Genomic DNA, 15669 nt, shown 5'->3' on the forward strand with positions numbered 1-15669 from the left:
TGAAACATTGTCCACCCTATAATCACATTCTCCATCAGTATGCAGTAAAACTGACCATTAGGGGAGAATAACTGCAATTCTAGAAGCTGTTTCAAAACAAGTTCTGTGAGAAACAGTTGTACTGTTGGCTCTGCCAACCTCCGCAGAAGGACTGGTAGAGCCTGGCTGATTTCTGTTCTCTGAAAGGGGATAAAGGCTTGAAAGCAACACCATTCTGAACATGACATCATGTGACTGTGACCCTCAAGTCACCAGTCGTGATGATCCAGAGCTCCAGAAGCTCTGGCACTGGAGAAACCTCCAGGATGCACTCCTCCCTTTTTAATACTCCGAGGATTTCTTCTCTCCTTTACATGCACATAGGATTGAAATGAAATGTAAATTGTAAGCAGCTCCATCTTTTGACTTCGGGAAGCGAATGCGCTGATGGATCTGTATAACCCTCACATTTTACAGGCAGGGACTGTGTAAAACTATCAGCCAGCCTGCCTGCCAGTCAGCAATATTTTGTTGAGCCCCCGCGATGCAGTGCCTGGCCCTATCCCAGGCAATGGGAGAAGCAGCCAGATTTTACTTCTGCAGAACTCACATCGCCCCCAAGTGACTCGTTATCAGCCTAGGGCCATTTAAATAGCCATATTTACTAGTCTTAATCAGTTTTGTTTTGTTTTTTTTTTCAGTAGCATGTACACAAAACATCTGGATGCCTAAATTTTTTGCCAGTCATTAGTACGGGTACCTGGGTATAAAGATTTACACATTGTTAAAATACTACTGGCCAGGACAAGTTATTTAATCTCAAAATGTTGACATGACTTCAGTGTTAAATGTCAGGGATACATAGGAAAATTATTTGGTAAATATGAGGTTTCATGTCTATAAAAGCTTAGTTGTTGTCATTGTTCTTCCCGCAAGATTCAAAAAAGAAAAAGAAAAAGCTCTACTTTTTAACCTATTTGAAAACCATCATTTGGAGTGCTCTTTTTAATAGGATAATAAAATTCACCAAAAGTTTAAAATTCAACTCACTGTTTTTTCTTTTTCAGAAATAAATTCTCAAATGATGAAATTATTGTAATTTCCTCTAGAAGAGCTGTAACTTAGAATAGCAATACAATCTACAACAGTAAAATTTTTTCAAAAATTTTTGTAAAGGTTTCTCATTGACTGTGTTCTAATTAAAAACCCACTGAAATTGTTGAGAAGTTTTAACATGATCTAACACAGTATGCATTTGCACCAATTTCCAGGCACACTGCTGTGCTTTTCAGTATTTTCATTTATGTGTCATGTTTCTACAAAAATAGAGAGGTCAGTTACAGCAAATCACATCAAAGGAAAGGTAACTGGATAGATCCAGATATTTCTGCCTAATTTGGAGGAAGCACATAATGTATGTCTGGAGTGCCTCCTAGGACCTGCCTAAGAGATGTACTTTGCACTAATCTTTTTGCTGTATTCTGACAGTTATTTCTTCATAATCCTCATCATAAGCCTCTGATCTTTGGTGAATGATTTAACCCTAAACTTCATGCAGGATAAATCCTGTGGTATAAAAATTTAACTCATTGCATGCAGCCAGAGTGTACTTTTTATTTTTTCCTTTTGACTTCCTCTGGTTTTCAGTTTTGTTTTACTCGTGTGTGTGTGTGTGTGTGTGTACATGTTGGGGGGGCAGTATTTACTTAGGATACGTATTATTTCCTTTAGAACTTTTAGCTCCATTGCGTTTCTTACTTTACTCTTCTGCAAAGGTGATAGTTAGATTTTGGATTTTAGGCAATTACTTGTATTTATGTATGCTCGAGTATACACATATGCAGTAAAAAGTGCTGCTGCTCAGTTTTTACAAACTAAGAGAGCTGTAAAGGCAAACATTTCTCATGTACACACCATACATTTTCATTCTATTGATGGGATTAACACTTAGTGTTTAATATGACCCAAAGCTGGCCAAGCACATTTAAGAAAGTACTCTTGGTGATAGTATATTCATTTTTCACTAAATGATACAGGTGTAATCTTATCAAATTTACTTTTAAAATTACTTTAATAAATCAAGGTTCTGGTAGATGCGAAGTATTTTCTTTTAATTATCCAATATTTCTGAATGACTAGCCCTGCCATGCTAAATAATGAAGATTTTATTGGGCAACACCCATAACACATACACACACACAGAGCTCAGTTCTGTGTCTCAGCCAATTTGGCCTGCCCCTTTTCAAGTGGGCCACGTTGAAAGAATTGATTATTCCGAGAGAGTTTAAATACCAGCATTTAAAGACCAGATTTGCCTCACCTAAGGCTTCCCTACTCAGTGTCCAGATTTCAAATGAGTCATGTTCTCTGCATTTGAACAATGCACCATGCTCTTTCTTGAGTGACTGCATTATTTTGCTATACCGAATTTCATCCCATCTGTTCCTGCCTGTCTCTCCCTGTTCTTAAACTTGCCTTCTCTCCTCAACTTCCTGTGGCTCCAGCCAAACCATATTAGTGAAAGACTTTCTGGCTCTTAAACAGTTTGCAAGATTATTGAGAAAGAGAGAGCAAGACAGAATGAGAGTGTTTAGTTCTAAAAGGACGATAAAGCAACCTGACATCAGACTTCGGAACTCAGCTTAAATCCAGAGAAGCAAAAGCCTGCTTTATCTGAGAGCTGGTCAGAGGACCTAAAGTAATTGCATTCTACATTGCCTAAACCTGGAATTTAATTGTTCTTCCCATTCAACAGGTTGATTTTAGCCATTTAGAAATAGGCTGAACCAACTGAGTTTGGAACAGGTTTGTATATGAGCCATCAAATGTACAGACATAATTGAATCATTCTCATTTGCACAATGCTGTCTGTACCTTAAATGAAATGCATTTGTATTTGAGCTAGATGTCCCAGTTATATCCTTTTATAGTCAAGGGGCTGGAACATTTGGGGTTATCACACTGTTATCAATATTTCACCACTATGTAATAGAGGAGTTGTTCATTTCCACTGTTGCACATATTGTCATTGATGGGGAGGGTTAAATCTGAGGGCCTAGGTTCTCAGTCTGTATATCACTGTTGATACTTTGCTGCATTGCTTGGCATCAGCAGCCTCGCATTTTCGTAGTGATTTGAGGCTGTCGAGTGTTTGAAACCGAGTTCACAGGCAAGAGTAGATGAGATCCAGAGGAAATGTCAAACGATTATTTTTCTTGTTTTCTTTACGACCATGTCTTCTTTTTAAAATCGATATAGTTTTCACCTCGATTCTGAAACATTTTTGTCAGTCATGTGAACTCTGGGCTATTAAAATCACTTTATATTTTACGTGTCTTTCTATTTCAAAACATTAGCAGGTTGTCCCAAAATGGCAGCTTCCAGTGGTTCTTCAAAGGTCTGGGTTTTGCAAATAAAACAGACATTTCTGAAACTTCTTCCTGTCACTTTTTTGTTTCTTGTAGATAAGCCTGGCTGCAACTCAGGGGTGGCCTCATACTCCCACCCCAGGCTGGTCTCCGTTCCATCATGTCACTGCCATTTGTTACACTGGCCTCTCCTAAGATGACTCTTCCTTCCGAATGCGGTTTGTCTACATGAGCCTTGTGATCTGGATGTGTGCACTGGTTCTCTTTAGGTGACTGTCTCTGAAGTTCAGCAAAGCTGCTTGTTCTCCCATGGATTCCTGTCCCAAGCTACCTCTACCAACCCTGCCTCTCCAGCAAGACTTTTCTGTTTGCCTCCTCCCTTCCCCATCTGCTCTTTAAAGATCTGCAGCTCACCAAATTGATGGTCCATTAAGTTCACCTGTCTGGAATGAACCCCTCCCAGTACTTGACCAATTTCATGTTTCAATCTGAAGTTTTTGTAATGGTATGATGCCTATGTTTATTGAAAGAGTTTTACCTAAAAGGCCAACATTTGATTTGAGCAGCATAGAGAAGAAACACTGGTTCTTTTATCAAAATTAAGTAATTTTTAAAAGCGCTGTTTTATTTATTTTATTTTAAAACTAATAATCTATGCAGCACTTCAAGAAACAACTATATGGTGTTGTGTATTATAAACTGGTGACATTCTACTATTAAATTATGTACAACAGTTTTGTTTTTTATGCTTCTTGAGGTGGTAATGAGAAAAAGTTTTTTAAAAAAGTGTGCCTTGCTGTATTTCTTATACCATTTATTAAAAAGCTGCTTTAATGGTAAAATTAGGTTGGTTTGAAAGAAGGAAATAGCAAGGTTAAGATGTGTGAATAATTTCTGTATATATGTATAACCAAGTACAAACATTGATGCATAATGACAGTATAAAATGCTTTCATGTTTGTGATGTCTAGTGATGTGGAAAATATAAGCCTTAAATCCATTAGATTGCATGGTAATTAAAATTGGCATAATAAACATAGCTTATTAGGGGAAAAGGAAAATTAGTGATCTCTTCTACCTGTATCCTTTACCAAATTACTGCATCTGGTTCTGGAAAAAAATATATAACATTTAGCAGCTTCCAAAATGTCTATATTGCATAAGAGGCTTAAAATTACTGAAACTAGAAACTACACATTAAGCCTTCACAATTTTCAAAATCTTCCTGATTACTATAAATATCTTGAAACACAAATGATTAAATGCCAGTTCCCCTACACCAGTAAAACCATATCCTAGATTTTTTATTTCTACTTATCATTAACGGTTTAATGTTGGATTTCAGGATACCTAGTACATCTTATATTTATTTTATATGATTCTTTTGAATAGGTTTGATGGAAAGATGATAGAAGAGTATAGAAAATTTGACTATTATTTTGATTTAGATGATAGATTTTTCAAGTGTATTTATTTTGTGTAAAGGAAATTAGCTAAGAAATATTCCATTTGGTCTTTACTGCTCTTGTTAAATGCAGTTTTTAATTTATGTTCTAATGCCTACTAAAGTGCCTGACACAGTAGGTATTCAATAAAAATTTGTTGAATTGAAGTATCGAATTAGGTAATATGGATGACATTTATCATTTTATTTTGAGAGACATATGCTTAAACATGTAAACAAAAAGATGTAATGCAGTTAGAAAACCACACATAATATATAATTAATTTATATCAAATTTCAAAAAGAAAGTGTTGTAGATTCATATAGTTATAGAAATGACAATCATTCATTCAAGTGATAGTTCATTAACACCTTTTAGCTGCAAGGCACTATTCTAGATGCAGGGAATGCAATGATGAATGAATGACGGCCCTGCCCTCAGGAAGCTTACCTACGCGACGGATGAAATGAACAGTAGTTGTCCTGCTGGTGAGGAAGAGAGCAAAGTGGTGAAAGAGGCACAGAGACAGAAGCAGCAATAAGAGAAAAGGAAGAAGAAAAGATTTAGAAGAGAGCAGGAAGTTAGACAATAGAAAGCTAGTGAAGCTGATTGCAGGGTTAGAAGGAGAAAAGGTAAATTGAGAGACTTAATGAAGAGTCTTTTTAAAAGTCACGTTGGAGCTTTTGTATGTGATATGCTAGGTAGTAAGGAAATTTTGTTAAGTCTGTTTTGCACCTGATCTTATTTATCACTAAAACTTTATTAGTATCATACCAAGAACATTTCAAAATGCTAGTCTGTAATTCTACCATTTTAATGACTATTTGTATTTTCATACCCCTTCCAATCTTTCCCATACATATTTCTAAATTGATGAATCATTCTAGACTTTTGAATAGGTAGGAATTTGTTCACATGGGGTTTTAGGCAGACATCTAGTTGCAATGTTCAAGATGATTACAGGAGGAAGAGACTAGAGATAAATGTCTCTTTAGGAGGCAGCTGTAGAAAATAAGCCAGGCTTGGGAGGATAACAAGATAACAGGGATAGTGGTCCCGGATGTAGAGAAAGAACAAACCTAGCATCTTTGAAATAGCTAAGAGCATTCTGGAGCTCTGCAGAGTTATGTCATCTTTTTATATGCCGAGACAATGTAAATTTTCCTTCAGTGGTAATTAACGCCAAGTCTACATCTACTGGTAAAACATTCAAAGAAAAAACAGACCACGATGTTCTATTTACCTGTGATATACTCATTGAAGACCTTGAGGTATTGAAAATATTTGTTTATTAATATACTTAGTATTAACACTGAATTTGTAGAATGACTTTCGGGTATATTGAACAGTGCTTTTTCAGGTCGGAAGAGATGAAATAGCCTCAATCTCTTGCTCTGTGTAGGCGCTACCTCCCCAGTCACCCTTGAAAATGGTCACACCAACTCTGTCTACACACTTCCAGTGACAGTGGTTTATTATCTGTTAAGGCAAGCTGTCTCACTGTTGGGCATGTCTCTTCGTTAGAATGTTATTTGTTAGGTTACTAAAATCTGTATAGTGTCCCCTTCCCCCACCATTAATTTTGCTCACTGGTCCTAATTCTTTCCTGATGAGCTGCTCAGAGTATTTCTACACTTTCTTTCTAATGGCAACCCTGAAGATAATTGAGGCCAGTTACTCATCCTCTCCCAGCTGCTATGATTTCTGTTCTTTAATTCCCTCGACAGCCTTTCATAAGTCATGATTCTTAGATCCATTTCAATCTAACTGAATGTTAACAGAATCCTTGAAACTGAGGAACTGTCTTCATCATCATATATGTAGAAAAGTATCTGAACATTTGAGTGGTAAGTTTTCTCTAAAAATATATTCAAGATATATGTTTATTCTATTATTGTAAATTTCAATAAATAAATAAGTAAATAAGTAAGAATCCATTACTTCCTTCAGTGGTCCAGTCCAGTGCCAGAGTCATCTTGAATCTTTTCCTTACATCAAATCAAACCTAACCTGTTTTCATATAAAGCAGGGAGGGTCCCCCCTCCATTTATTTATTCATTCAGTCATTCAGCAAACATTCATTGAGTGGCTACTTGTGTGAGGCACTGTGTTTGGCATTAGAGATACAAAGGCAACTAAAACGTCTTCTCTGCCTACAAAGGTTTACAGTTTTTCTTGTGAAAGTGCCTTTGATGTCCTTGAATAGAGTGATTTCTCCAAATTAAACGATGACTCATTAATTTTGTTTCCTATCTAGTTTCTCTACATTTTAAAATATCTAGTGAGCAAAATAGTATGCAGAATTATCTGGATCTGACAACTAGAAGAAGTGAAGTGTTTTTGTATTTGAAAGTTTTAATTACAGGAAAAATATTTCGGATTTCTGGTCACGGAATAAATATTCATCTTATGCAACAACAGAACAATCTAAATTCGGGGTTTTTTGAGAAGCTGAGTTTGATCGTTTTTTGTGTGTGTTTGGTTCATCCAGATTAGATTTTTACCCATGCTATAATTTCTGGGAACAAATGAGCTGAAAATAACAAACACACAAATCATTTAGCTATTACTTACAAGTCAAATTATTTCAATTTCCAAATGAAATTGGTGTAATTTTAGAATTTCAATGACTACATTATTTTTCAAGCACTATAATTTTATATATCAAATATTTCTAACTTGAACCAAGTAAATTTTCAACCATGATTTTTTTTCTATACTCTTTTCAATTTTTATTTTGAATAATTTTAGACATATAAAAGTTGAAAGAGTAGAACAATCATATTGGCATACTCATCAGTCAGATTCATTTACTGTTACTATTTTACCACATTTGCTTCACATCGCTTCAAACACACATACACTTTTTTGTGTGATTGCACCATTTGAAATTAAATTGCAAATCGTAACACTTAGTCTGTAAATCCTTCAGCATTTATCATGCCCAAGAAATGTAACCTTGATACAATATCTGATAATCCATATTCACATTTCTTCAAATACCCTAATAATGTCCTCTTACAGTTGTTTCTGTTTTAATCCATGATCCAAACAAAGACCACACATTGCTTTTAGGTTTCGTCTTTTTGGTCTTGAATGGTTACCCTGCACCTTTATCCTTTTTTCTTTGGTCTTGCATAACTGACATTTCTAAAGATTCCAGGCCGGTTTTATGGAATGATGCACATCTGGATGTGTCCAGTTGTTTTCTCATTACTCAACTCAGGGTAAACTTTTTGTCACGTATATACTACATAGGTGATATTATGTTCAATAGCCAATAGAGTAAATGAGTCACTGACATTCTCGATATGTCTTAAAGTTCAGAACTTACTCTTACAGTTCATACTTAATTAGTCTAAGGCAGGGGTGAGCAAACTACAGTTTGTGGGTCAAATCTGGCCCACTGCCTATTTTTGTTTGGCCTCTGAGCTAAGAATGGTTTTTACATTTTTAAATGATTGGAAAAAAACAAAAAAATATTTCGTGACATGTGAAAATGATATAAAATTTAAATTTCAGTGTCCATGAATAAAGTTTTATTGGAACATAGCCACACCCATTTGTTTACATATTGTCTATGGCTGCTTTTGCACTGTAACTGCAGTTAAGTAGTTATGACAGAAACCATATTGCCTGCAAAGCGTAAAATATTTCTATTTGGCCCAGTACAGGAAAAGTTTTCCCTTCTCTAGTTTATGGTAGTCTAAATGCTGACACCATTTTCTTAGAAGTACATAGATTTCTAAATCAATGTAACATATTAGCACCTGTAATTTTTTTTGCTTTCTATATTTTGAGTTCTCAATTTCTGTTTCATATTGCCTTAGTAAAATAAAGTGTGCTTTGTTTCATAAACTTAAAGATTGTTCCACATCCACAGTTGATTTAAGGATTTAAATTTAGTTTACTTACTACAGCATGGCTTTGATTGATTTAGAGGATTAGTCAATTACAGACTAAGTCATTTGTTCAATCAAAACATCAGGAAAATTGACACAACCTAAATTTACTTCAATTCACTAATAATGTAGAATCCTTTCTCTAACTGTTTTTCTAAAACAATCCAAGGAAATTTAAATCCAGGCTAGAGTCAGTTTTTTCAAACGTATTTTTCAACCCAAACAAAGGTAAAAACCTTGATAAAGATTGTTTAAGATACACTTTCATTTCCCAATTACCAGCCATAAGTAATCTGAATTCACCAAGGAAATAAGTATTTCTCACAGACCCTGCAGTGGCCGTAGGTGGGCACTCTTATACAGAAGATGTTCAAAAGGTAACAGTCCTTTACTTTTTTCCCCATAATTCACCTTTGACAGTGCTACCACCTCCCACTGCCACATGCCTAGAGAGAGGACACTCGAGAAAGGTGTTTGGCCACTTTCTCCCTCTTAAAAAGCAACTACATACCTTTGATTTAACAAGGGCCTCTTAATATGAGGCTTGTCATGTATTTGCATTTCCAGAGTAAAATAATAAAATGATGTGTGCAAGTCAGGCCCACAGTAGGAAGGTTTCTGTGGCAAAGGCATTTTACCAATGCCTTGAGGCCATTCTGATCTTTGATTAATGGGCCCTCACCAAGGCAGACAAGATGCAAAGATTATTTGTACTTGTGTATTGAAGTAAACCAGGGCCTGCATAAAGCAACTTTTCTCAGTCTCTTTTTTATTGCAACACACACAACTTGGTAGATGTTCACATGTGTGAGACACTTGCAGGCTTTTTCCAAGCATTAATGAGCAATTCCAGTGAGCAAAGAATCTTGTCCTCCTCTCTCCCACTCACAGAGGGGAATCTTAATGCAACTGAATGGAGCGATATCACTCTGTGGATCACTTTGAAGCCAATCTAATGTATACTTAAACAAAAAAATTATTCCTAAATAGCAGTACTTTCTTATTGGTTACAAATCCTTGTGACGGCAAGTTTAATAACCACTGATGTAGAGGTTTGTGCTCTCTTGATGGAATTGAAGTGCCCCAAACCTGGGAAAGGTCGTTCAAAGAACAAAAGAATCGACACCCCTGTGCATGGATGTACATCCCCAGGCGTTCCACGACCACGAAGAACTTGATCTTTCTGGTGAGTACGTTCTTCCGAAAAATAGCAAATTAAAGGGAAGCAAATGTAAAATGCAAGAAAACTTGGCCTCAAATTTACATTGGAGAAATGGCCACTCCTGATGCTTTGGCCCAGGTAATTTCACCCCTTGTTAACTACAGTAGCTTACGATATGAGACGTCAAGATTTTCCAGACGTATGCAAAACCTTCTGTGTCTCTACCACATAAGTGGCTGTGTTTATCAACTTTCTAGACTGTGGCCTCAGTCTTTCTCTTTCTTCATTTATTTTATGTGGAGAATTTAGACTAGGATTCCAGATATAAATTTTTGTATTTTTTCCCATCATCAAGACATATGATAATAGAGTTAGTAATTTAGTAAAAGTTAATAAATACACAATTTAATAAGAAATGACACTAAATTATTAAAACATTTCTTTGTCCTCACACTTAACTTACCATTGAAAAAATCCCAACTCCCTATAAACAAATGCGCCATTATGGGCATAAAACAAATATTAATCAGCAAAATTTATTCAAGGACTAAAATGAACACATTAGGAGCATAAAAATGCATCAGATCCTCTTTAAACTCCAATATTCCCTAAACCACTGATTTATAAAAAATGCTCTAAGGTTTATAGAATTAGTCTGGTTCTATTAGTCGATCGAGTTACTTACACTGTCAGCAATTCGAAACAAATAATTTCCTCTGTGTGCGTGTTTGCTTGCTTGCAAATATGTTTCATTTATTTTAAAGTGTCTTTTTATATAGAAATCCGAGTTGCTGAAATTTATCTTGTCATTAAAATAGTATGAAAATCAAATCAGTCTTCATATTGGTGCTCTTATCCCTGCCGATCTCAAATGACTGATGATGCTTACAGCAAGGTTTTATAAAATTAAAACTCCTTTTCAGGAAATAATTTTTTTTTTTTTTACATGTACATGATTTGCCTCTGTTCTAAATACTTTTTATCAGTATTCTAAGTTCGGGATTATTTTCTTACCAATGACATCTTTCCATGCAAACTATATGTAAAAATATTTTTTTAGTAAGTAAAATTACTAATTATGTACAGATTAAAAGGCATTTCCTGTAGCAATGCAATAGTATTTAATGGAGAATTTTTAAAAAGAAAAGAAGACATACTCCAATTGATCCGGAATGATTGAACACCAGAGTATTTTTCTTCACCCGAGAGTCTGATTACTGAAGTCATCTGGGACTTAATGGCAATTCAAACAATTTCAAAACAAATTTAATCTTTGATAATATGGCATCACCATAATAATTACCAATTATTGCTTAGTATATTAAATGAGTAGTTATAGGAAATCAGCCCAAATCAATAAACCCACTTTGGATATTATTTTTTAAATCAATGTAAATAATAATAAAATAAATCATTATCACTTTAGTGCTTACTATGTGCCAGGTGCTGTGCTAAATACTCAATTTAATCCTTACAATACTCTAGGATTGATGATACCCATTTTACAATAAGGAGATTGAGGCCCAGAGAGGTAGGCTAGTTATTATTTGTTTCCTTCTCGTAAAAGCAGAGTGTGGAGAGAAAAAAAGCTGTTTTAGAAACTTGTTTTCTATCTAGATAAATAAGGATTTATTTTTCAGTGTTCACTTAACATTCGATTTCATATGTTGCTAAATGTCTTATCTGAACATATAGTTCATGCCAAAACTGAAGAAAATTTTCATTTTAAAACGTATTTCTTATAAAAATTCTATAGGAAAAATTGATAGCTAAATTAGCACTTGAAAAAGGCCAAAGAAAATTATATACTGTGTATAATTATGCCTCATTATGACCTCTGCACATTTTCCAGAAAAGTTAGGCATTTAAAAAACACACACAACAGGAACACCTTAAAGGTCAGAGCCTGATGAAAGAAAAATGCAATAGTTAATTATAAAGGACGAGATTAATGTTCTAGTAGGAACATACATTTTTATCATTACATTTTGCTTCAGAAATACTTTAAAATGTGTAATTTCTCTTCTATGTATTTTGTTTCATATCTAAGAGAGGTGGTGGAGAGAGACAATTCTTTAAAGTACAAGTAGAAATTAAATTTTAATTTAATAAAATGAAAATGTGGGCTTTGCTATGATATCTAGCATTCTTTTTTGTGATTTTTTCTTCACATGGGTCTTTTTTTTCCAGAGATATTCTAGCTTTAAAGTACAAGTTTGGAAAAAAATTTACCTCAACATTTTTCATTATCTTCAAGAGATATTTTATAAAATAGCAGAGTTTCTGAATCATATTTTTGGAGTTTTACCCTGGCAACACACCTAACTATAAACATTTAAAATGACAGCAAATGACAACTGTTTTTTAACTCTTTACTAGAAAATAACTTCAGATTTACAAAATATCACAAAAATAATAATAGTATACTTTAAACAGGCTTACCTAACGTTAATATTTTAGGTCATCTGATTTGTTATTTTCTATCTATCAATCCATTTATCCATATAGTTTTTTTCTGAATGATTTGAAGATAAGTTATATACATCATGCCCTTTTATCCCTAAATACTTCATTGTATTTTTCCTAATAGGGATACAGGTATCTCCTCTTACATAACCATAGTACAGTTATCAACTTTATAAATTTACACTGATAGAATACATTTATCAAGTGTATGTTCACATTTCCTAATTTACCAATGTTCTTAACAATATACCTTGTAGCATTTTTTTTCTTCTTCTGTGCACAGTGTGGGTATAGAATTTAGTTGTTCTATCTCTTTCGCTTCCTTTAATCTGATAACATTTTCCCTGCCTTTCTCTGTCTTTTAATGATATCGAGGAATAGATTTTTTCTTTAAAAAATAGGTTATTCCTCATTTTGTGTTTGATCTTTCCTCATGTTTAAGTTGAAATCATGCATTCTCAGCAAGAATTTTGCATAGGTGATGTTCTGTCCTTCTCAGGGTATCATATCCGGACACACACAGTGTCCATCGGCCCCCATCAGTGACGTTAACTTTCATCATTTTGTGTGAAAACACTTTAAAACTCATGAAAATACCCTGCCTCTCCTCAAAACTTTCCCTGTATTTAACATTCATTGATAATTCTTGTCTGATCCAATCCTTACAAGATGTTGCAAAATTATGATTTACCAGCTCTACTACTCTGTTCATATTTCCAGTTGGTCCTTGATATTCCACCATAAGTAAGACCTCTCTTCTCCCCTATTTACTTATCTATTTGTCATAGATATAAATTCCTTTTTTTCCCCAATTATGTATAATTCATTACTGTACTTTGTTTTGGTGCTCAAATTGTCCCAGATTTGGCTAGTGAGAGCCTCTTTAACCTAACTCTAGTGTCCCTGACATTTTTTTAAGCAATCCCTTACTTTGTGGTATAACAAGGAGTTCCAGTCTTATCCTGTATCTACCTGCCCCAATCATTGACTCAGCCATTTCTCTGAAGAGAGAAATGGTTCTTTTTAGTAGGGATTGCCATTAAAGACCAAGATCTGAGTGCTAGTTTTGCTTATGGCTACTGGAGTATTTTTGCTTCTTGACTCAATGTTTTCAGCCAACAAAGCTAGAAAATTCAGAATTTACCTCTGAACCACTATAATAAACAACTCTGCTGAAAAGAGTTCTGTATTTATTTGCACTTCCCTCATCCCCACACCCCACTCTGCTCAAGATTGAGAAGGTGTGGTCAAATACTGTTTCAAAGTTCTAAGTTACTTTGTTACCAAGCTATTGGCTACTTTCTCCTCCTCTTCCCTCCCTCCCTCCTTCCCTTACTCTTTGATTTTCATCTAGCAGTTATTTCTATTCTTCTGTCTCTATTACACTGTCTTTATTACACTCCGTGACACCCTCAGCCCTACCAACAATTGGCAACTTCCCCTAGGTCTAAAAATATGCTTAAATATCTGCTTACATCAAAAGCTTTCACTCAAGACAGTTGCCTCTATACATTGTACAAATACTGCCAGCTAGAGGGGCCGGTCATGATGCAGTCCAACTAGCATTTTGCTGGCCAAGTCATGACAGCACACATGTGGGAATATGTCTAGCAGAGCAAGAATCAAATTTTCCTAATGTTCAAAAGGCACCTGGAATTTAGCAGCAGCTCTGCCCTCTATCCTGCTTTCATATCATGTTTTCACCATATCTCCATCCTATACTATCCTCATTCTCAGAAGTTTTATACTAGTGCATCCCTCCTACTCATTCTCTCTCTGCAATCTATTTCTACCTCCTCCACTCTACTAAAACCGCTCAACCACAACTTCTCAAAATTATAATCCTACCTGACAACAAGCTGCTGGCACTTGAAGCATTTCTTGAAAGTCTTTTTTTTTTTTTTACTTCTGAAGCCTAATTCTCTTCTTTTACTTTTTGACACATGTGTCTGTTTCTTTTCCTGCCTTCTCTACTGGAGGTCTTTCCCCAGGTTTCCTTTTCACTCTAGTTCATATCTGAGTTATTTTCTACTTCATACTTTCAACTCACGCTAGGTGTAAAATGCCAGCATTTAATCTCTAGACTTGGCTTTTCTCAGGAATTCTAGGTCTAGGTCCATTTATCCAACTGTCTTTGCTCTAGTGGTTTCCTTAGGAGCTCATGTTTTAAAACCAAACTTGTAATTTTTTTTACTCTTTTATACAATTCTCTGTCTCAGATTATGATAGTAAACATTTTCCTAATTGTTCAAGATTTAAACTCTGGAACATCTCTGATTTCTCTCTCTGTCTCACATTTTTTATCCCCTAAATGTGACTATGAAAGTCGTGGTGGTCTTTCTTCCCCACATTTTGGAACCCTGTTTAAATACTTTAGTTCCCACTGCCACCCTGATGCCGAGACCCCCATGACTCACATGGTTCATGGCAATAATTTTCTGATTCCTTATTTATGTTGGGGTTGCTTGCAGTGCTTACCACTTTGCCACACACACTTCATTTTATCAAGTCCTTTGTGAATATCTAAATTTGTGCCCTATTAGAGCTGTAGACAATGCTTGTGAAACATAGGATATATCCTTCTCTTGAAGGTGGTTTAGCAACTTTGGGATTCTCAGTCTGTAGTCTGTAGAAGCTTGTAAAAATGAAGATTTTCAGTCCCCACCTTGATTCAGATCCAGTGGACCTTGGGTAAAACCTAAGCATCTGCATAATAGATACCCCAGGTTTTTCTTTTCCAGGTATGACATTGACCACACTTTTTATGACATTCCTCCAAACAGTCCCTAATCTAGTACCCAATCTATGTTAAAGAGATGATATTGTTCATAGGCATTTATTCATTGCCCACTTTCAAAAGTGATACGTGATGTGAGGCAACTTACAATAAAAATCACAATTAAGTGGAAAATCATTAATATAGTAAGAGACATAAACCAAGAAATAAAGATGGTGAAGGAAAAATTATTTGAAAAATTATTTGAAAATCCCTTCCCTTACCTCCCCTCCCCTCTCCTCCCCTTCCCTTCTTGTTGGATTGACAACTTTATCATTATGCAATGTCCTTCATTATCTCTTATTACAGTCTTTGTTTTAAAGTCATTTTTTTCTGACTAAGTATAGCTAATTCCATTTACATGTAGAAAGGTCTAGTTTGGTTTCCTTTTTTTAAAATCCATTCAGCCACCCTATGTCTTTTGATAGGAGCATTTAATCCATTTACATTTAAAGTAATTATTACATTTAAAGTATGTGCTTATTGCCATCTTGTTCATTGTTTTCTGGTTGTTTTTGTAGTTCCTCTCTGTTTCTTCTTCTATTGTTCTTCCTTGGTGGTTTGATGACTT

At 35.0% G+C, this 15669-nt stretch overlaps 1 protein-coding gene across 1 annotated transcript in view; it reads left to right on the plus strand.

Annotated features, from left to right (window-relative positions):
- AKAP6 (A-kinase anchoring protein 6) overlaps nucleotides 1-7212 on the plus strand; it is a 520891-nt gene extending 513679 nt beyond the window's left edge. Inside the window, exon 17 of the mRNA XM_039870505.1 lies at nucleotides 3444-7212. The gene's annotated coding sequence lies outside the window, so the exon portion shown is untranslated. The remainder of the gene's footprint in view (nucleotides 1-3443) is intronic.
- The last annotated feature ends 8457 nt before the right edge of the window (nucleotides 7213-15669 follow it).

This window comes from Pteropus medius, unplaced genomic scaffold, assembly GCF_902729225.1.
Source record: "Pteropus medius unplaced genomic scaffold, Ma_sr-lr_union100, whole genome shotgun sequence".
Taxonomy (NCBI): Eukaryota; Metazoa; Chordata; class Mammalia; order Chiroptera; family Pteropodidae; genus Pteropus; species Pteropus medius.